This window comes from Orycteropus afer, unplaced genomic scaffold, assembly GCF_000298275.1.
Source record: "Orycteropus afer afer isolate SDZICR_OR568_19922 unplaced genomic scaffold, OryAfe1.0 scaffold00089, whole genome shotgun sequence".
Classification (NCBI taxonomy): Eukaryota; Metazoa; Chordata; class Mammalia; order Tubulidentata; family Orycteropodidae; genus Orycteropus; species Orycteropus afer.
In genome coordinates this window covers 6,714,028-6,721,573 of record NW_006921676.1, presented here as the reverse complement: position 1 = coordinate 6,721,573, position 7,546 = coordinate 6,714,028, and positions in this window count along the sequence as shown.

Below are 7,546 nucleotides of genomic sequence, written 5' to 3'. Positions count from 1 at the left end.
CAGCCACTCCTCAGAAGGAAGGTTGGGCAATCCTACTTCCGTAGTGATACTGCCTCGGAAACCCAAGGAGGGGTCGCTATGAGTCAGGGTTGACTTGACGGCACATAACAACAACAACAACAGAAGACTATGGTGTTAACAGACTTGTACAGAAATGTGGAGAATGATGGTGGGGGTTTCTTACACAGCACAGGAAATTAAAATATTTAATTTCTTAGAGTTCTGGACCATTTCCACCACAGGATTCCTCACTGCCTGCCTGTTGCCCAAGCGTCCAACCTACCATGCTGCTTTTCTATCTAGGTTCTGCTCCCTTCCCTTCTTGCCCAAATTCCAGGGACACCAACCCACAATTAGTCTCTTAGGAACTATTGGTCAAACCCAACTTCTTTATTATGTACAGTAGTTATTTTGCTGTCTACCACTCCTATTCCAGTCAAAATATTGGGTACAGCCTAAGGAAACCCAGTCATACCCCCACCTTGGCCTCTAGAAGGGCCCGGTGGTTTTGTCTTGCCAACCCTGAGCAGTTCTGCACTATTCTTCTTTCCCCCACTGGTGACTTGACCAGTGCTTTGCTCTCCAGCTTCATCTCTGTCATTCTTGCCCTCATTGTCTTCAATAACATTCCTTCAGTTCACACCTGTGGTAGAGAGTGGTTCTCAACCCAGGCAGCACCATACTGTTCTCTGGAAAGAGGAAAGGGGACTTTTAAAAGCACTAGAATAAAATGCCAACATCAGGTTCCAGTGCCTGAAATGCTGATTTAATTGGGATGGGACCCAGGCAATTTGAGGGTGTAGCCAAGTTGAGAATCACTGCTTTAAAATACAACAGCTTCATTGTGCCTCCAAGCTGGCCCTTAAATTCCACTGTGCAGGGAACTTTGTCCTTCATTCAACTCTTTAACTTTTGCCAGGGTCTCTAGTTCCACCGTGTGTAATTTAAATTTAAAACTTTTCCCCTGACCTACTGATTAGAATGCCAAGGTGTCAGAAACTGCTTTTGCTTAATCTCAGCACAATTTCTGTCACATAGAAATTTGTCACATAGCTCTGGAAATTTGTTGAGTGAATAAATCAAGCCTCAACTTTATTTTCTTCTAGATCTTTTTATTCTTAGTTTTGATGTTTGTTTGCTTTCACCTCTTCAGTTCAGTTCATTATCCTGAGTCCATCTTTTAGTTTTCATCTCATTGGTTTTAACCTTTGACAGTAATATTTTACTCTCATAACGGGAAAAACTATCACTGCTGCCCTTTTTTGTGTATTTAGGAAGAATCAAAAGGGGAGCACAAGGCTATGTCTGGTCTCACAGAAAATTATTATCTACATGTCAGTGTTTTTAAAATATCCTTCCAATGCCCAAATATGAATGAATCCTCTACATTCACTTTACCTCACCTGCCTCTCCAGAATGAGAGAACATGTGAATATTGGCCCACAGAAACTACACAGATTTAATACCAGATATAGAAGATAAGTATTTTAATAAAAAGGTAAAAGTGAAGACTAAGTGTTGTGCAAAAAAGAAAAAGAAAAAAAAAATTTCCATCACTCTCAATCTGTGGGAGCTTATATTCTGGAAGTATGCCTGTTTAAAGTTGTTTTATACCAAATGAATGCACTAATTAACAAATTAGATGCCACATGTTCTAATTAGCTGAGAGTAGGCAAGTAAAGCTCAGTGTAACTAGCAGGTGAGTAAAATGAAAAGACTAGAGGAACCAAAAAATCAGATAAATTGGGGCCATCGGTGATGAGCTCACTCCAAATATAATGTGGATGAGTCTGGAAGATATGCTGAGTGAAATAAGTCACAAAAAGACAAATACTGTATGATCTCACTTTTATAAGAAGACAATATAATAGGTATATAAACAGAGACGAAGGTTCATGAGTGGTTACCAGGGATGGGTGGGGTGGGGGAGAGGAGAAATCACTGTAGATATTTTTTATGGGGGGATGGGAAAGGTAACTAACACCAAATGTGGGTGAAAAGTGACAGCTTGACCAAGGTAAATGATGTCAGTAAGAAGTACACAAATGAAAAGTGTGTTTTTGATAAAGGATATGACACACATAATCTTGCAACAACCAAAAACTATGTAGTTATGTATGTATGTATGTATGTATGGGTATGTATGCATATGTACATTTGGTGTACATATAGATGTAGCTACATGTATGTGTGGGAGCTCTGGTAGCATAGTGGCTAAGGTACTTGACTGCTAACCAGAAGGCTGGCGGTTCAAACCCAACAGTCGCTCCTTGGAAGGAAGATGGGGCAATCTACTTCCGTAGTGATACTGCCTTGGAAACCCAAGGAGGGGTCGCTATGAGTTGGGTCCAACTCGATGGCATATAACAACAACAACAACAACAACATGTATGTGTATATACATATTAGTGTGCACACATTTATGGTAGTTAAGGTTGTGTGTCACCTTGGCTGGGCCTGGTTTTGAGTGGCTGGGAAGCTAGATGGAGGGATTCCCCGTGATGAGACTGGTCACCAACTCCATGGTGGGCAGCTGAGTAGCTGCCTTAGGGCTATGGTCTACTTCAAGTATATAAAAAAAAAAAAAAAGCTTGGTGGAAGATCTTGAGATTTTGGCACACTTGGTCCCTGCATATAGCTGAGTCCTTATTCAGCAGCCTGCTATGATTGGCTGCTGATCTTGGGACTATTTCTGGACTTGAACTACTGGCTTGCCATGTTGCTTAATAATCTTGGAACTGCACCATTTTACTGGCCAACTTTGGGTTTATCAGCCTCAGCAGCCAGCAGCTGTCTGAGTTAAGCCTCCAGCTTCAGTGGGCCAGGAGCAGGAGGCAGAGCTGAAGCCCAAGGTCGAGGGGCTTTCACTCAGCCCCTAGAGCTGGCACTTTGAGTTCAGACTTCTAGCCTCCTACACTGTAAGAGAATAAATCCGTTTGTTCAGGCATCCACCTGTGCTATTTCTATTAGAGCAGCACTAGAGAACCAAAACACACGTATATTCATATAAACGGGAACCTAATTTGTTGTATAAACTTTCACCAAAAACACAAAACTTCTTTAAAAAAAAAAATCAGGTGTACATAATCCATAGGATTTTTTTCGTTTCAGAACAACTGGTGAGAATAGACAAACATCCCTTACTATGTTGTGGTGACACTGTTACATACTGTTGATTGAAGAAATAAATTTAACAAAGGACTATTGAATGCTGCCATATGGTAACTTTATTAAGAGTGTTGGGAAATATTTAACGTAAATATGTTCTGGTCCCTGTCCTTAAAGGAGATTATAACTAATTGATGTACATGATAAATTATGAATTAAGTAGCACAGTACTGAGTAATGTGGTTTCCATAACAGCAGCATGGGCAACACTTAGGAGCTTATGAGAAATGTAGTGTCTTCATCCCATCTGACCTAATGTATAAAGAATGGCAGTTAACATCCCTAAGTGATAGATGTTAAGATTGACAAGCCCTGTTGTAGTCTTAGGCAATACCTTGAATATAATGAATCAAAGTATTGAAAGAATACTCGTTGTTGTTGTTGTGTGCCATTGAGTCGGACCCGACTAATAGTTCTAATTCTGATTCTCCTCGTTACTGTTATTGTTATTTGCCATGGAGTGGGACCCGACTCATAGTGACCCCTCTTTGGGTTTCCGAGGCAGAGTCACTATGGAAGTAGATTGCCCCATCTTCCTTCCGAGGAGTGGCTGATGGGTTTGAACCGACAGCCTTCTGGTTAGCAGTCAAGTGCCTTAGGCACTATGCTACCAGAGCTCCTCTCCTCATTACTAGCCCTACTAAATTGCCCTGAGTCATAATTCCCTCCAAAACACGGCCAACTCCGATGCCCTCAAGTTCATTCCTATTCATAGTGATCCTATTGGATAAAGTCATACTGCCTGGGCTTTCCAAGGCTGTATATAATCCTTATGAAATCAGATTGCCACATCTTTCTCTCGCAGAGCAATGTTAGGTTCAAACCACCAACCTTTCAGTTCACAGTCGAGCACTTAACCACTGTACCACCAGGGCTCCTTAACACACATGCACAAGAGCTCACACATGGGTGAGGTCCCTCCATGTTGTCTGGCATATAGGAGGTGTCATCAGTGCCCTCTTCGTTGCCTTTCCTGCCCCAGATGATCTCTCGGGTCTCTTCCAAATCTAAATTTCCAAAATTGTACATGAGCCAGAGAAGTGACAGGCAGTTTCATGGAGGCAGTGAGATTTCAGGTGGGCCCTGAAGATCAGGATGGGGAATGGTGAGGAGTGAATACTTTTAAAGGAAATGTATAGTCTTTCTGTCACCCACAGGTTCTAATGGATTTCTTGTACTTTAATAATTGTGAAGTGAAGCATAATGCTCTCCGGCAATTCCAAGAAGTGAAAACACAAGAGCAAAAGGGTGGAGGAGGGAGGAGGTGGCCCGAGAGAAGGGTAGCTGTGGGACCAGCAGCAGCAGCAGGTGAGCAGAAACACAGCCTGGTCCTTCTTCGTGTGAGCTGCGGGGGATTTCTTAGCACACGGCAGCTTCTGCACCATTACCCCCATACGTTAGTGCAAAGTGCACTTCCCAGAGGCTGGTTCAGAATCTTCGAGATTGGGCCAGGGAATGTGTCAGTCTTTCCTATCAAAAATTTAAGGGGCCATGGTGGTGCAGTGCTTAAGCACTCAGCTGCTAACCGAAAGGTTGGGCAGGTTTTACAGCCTTAGAAACCCTATGGGGTAGTTCTACTCTGTCCTACAGGGTGACCATGAGTGAGAATAGACTGGATGGCAGTGGGTGTTGTGGTTTTTGGTAAAGGATCCCTAGGCTCTCGGACATCACCTTCCACTCTTCTCCCTCCACTCCAGCTCCTCATCCCCCCAGCCTCCTTCCTTGTCCTGGATCCTTCCTCCACCTTCTGGACCTTTGTTATCTGTTTCCTCTGCTTGTATTGTCTTCCTTCCTATAGCAGCTTGGTGAACTCACTCAACTAGGCTTTCCACAAATCTGCCTGCCCGGACCATGCTATCTAATATCTTTGCAATCTGTCATTCCTGGACCCAACTCCCTACCTTCATCCCCAATTCCCCTTCCCCTGCTCTACTTGACATTATCACTTTCTAACATACCACAAGGAGCATAGCGCCACAACTGGCACGGGACAAGGCAGCGTTTTGTTCTGTTGTACATAGGGCTCGCTGTAAGTTGGAATCGACTCAATGGCACCTAACAACAACCACAACATACCACAAAATGTATTTATTATGTTTATATTTTGTTACTCATCTCTCCCCTTCCACCCCACACTCCTTAGAAAGTCCAGCAAGGGTGAGTAGCTTTGCTTTGTTCACTGATCCCAGTAACATAGAGCAACACATGCTGTTGTTAGCTGCTATCTGGTCAGCCACTGGTGGCAATCTCATGCACAATGGGTTCCTACTGTTGTGATCTAGAGGGTTTTCATTGGCTGATTTATTGGAAATAAATGCTCTTAGTCTGGAAGCTCCAATGAGACTTGTTCAGCATCTAAGCAACATGCAAACCTTCACCGACAGATGGCTGGTAGCCATGCAGGAAGTGCATTGGCCAGGAATCGAACCCAGGTTTCCCATATGGAAAGAGAGAATTCTATCACCAAACCACCACTGCCCTCATGTGGTTAATGAGTATTTGTGGAAGGAATAGGTCTTCACTGCCACAGACAAACCCCATGTAAAACCCCAAGAGCCAAGAGAACTACTAGGCATGATGCTACTGCCTCAACATCAAGTAAATGCCAAAGGTGAATCAGCAGGCTCCCAGTGAAGATCCACACCTGCCTCAGGTGATCTGAATGTGTGATCACTCAAATCCTGGCAGCTGTGACTCTCTGGGTGATTGCATATTCAGATAAGGACACTTGCATTTTCTAAAGCCGAATGATTACACATTTGATATGATATTCAGCAGGTGCAAACAGCCAACGCCACCCACCTGTGCTTATTTGAATAGACAATAATTTCATTCACTTGGGCAATATCCCAACTTGATCAACATCCATAAATTATTAAGCTTTGTCTTTTGTGGAAAATCTTGGGAAAGACACAATTTCTCTTATTGTGCTGAGGAAATACCATTAAAATTTTATAATCCTGTTAACTTCCCTAAGGTAAATGCTTGCTTCTGTATATTTTTATTAATCAAGGAGCTATTGGATTTATTCAGGAACATTTACATTTAATTGGCTAGCATATTTCTAACTCATCATTGAGGTACATTTCTTAGTCTTAATCAAAAGTCAAAAAGCTTAGAAACCCATGATCTGTTAACCAGGTGAAGAATTTCTTACTTATTGAAGAAATTAAACCCCATAATTAGAGAACAGCTTCCATTTGCTACTTGATGTCAAGAGGAACTTACCCATAATGCACTGCAACTCATTATTCAAGGCACCCTCATCTCTTACCTCTACATCATTTTGCTTCTCTCTTCACCCATCAGCAAAGTTATGACAAATCATAACAAACTGCAAACCATGAGAAGATACCCATTCACATGGGCCTACTGACAAGTGCTTTTCTAATTTAGTTGTTAAAAATTACATGAGAAACATTAATTCGTGCACAATTTTTTTTTTCTTGCACGTATTTATTAAGACTATGGAAGGAAGGTTGGGCAATCTGCTTCCATAGTGATAATGCCTCGGAAACCCAAGGAAGGGTTGCTATGAGTTGGGTCCAACTTGATGGCACATAACTACAACATGTATTATCTTATAAAATTAGTCACACAAAATTATAATTTGAAAAAATTCATTTACTAATGCTCTAATTCACTTGGTTTTTGCAAGCTCCAAAAAGAACAAAGTATTTTAAGATCAATGGCACATAACAACAACAATAACAACAAGACAAAATATGTCCTCTTGAGTGTACTAGATAATTTTTAATACCTTAGAATTTCTAAAAGACTAACTATAACATCTCCTAATTAAGGGTTAACAAGAATCCAAACAAAGGCAATATTTTAACTAGCTAAGATTTCATTTTGTTTATAAATTAGTTTCCTAAATCTTTATAAACTCACTGACCAAAGAGTATACATGTGATTAGAGACAAATGAAGACTAAAATATTGATTAGAAATATTACTTGTATGGAAGTTGAGGCTTGTTATTAGCATTTGAAGGTGGTTTTGAGACAATTAAAAGGAGGTATCTACTAACTGGATACATAATATTAAAGAATAAGAATGGCAGCATAAAAATAGTCATCATAATCAAGCCCAATTGGCATAACATACTATATAAAACATTGTTCCGCCTTCTACTTTGGTGAGTAGCAACTGGATCTTAAAAGCTAGCAAGCTGCCATCTAGATGCAACGATGGTTCTCTCCTCATCCAGAGCAAAGAAAAATGAAAAAAACCAAAATTCATGGAAACAATTAGTCCTTGTGACTGGTACACCATCTGATCTGCAGCCTATACAACTATGAGACCAGAAGAACTAGATGGTGCCCGGCTACCACTGTCATCCACTTGGAAGGGGATCTATGTAGGAGATCCTTGAT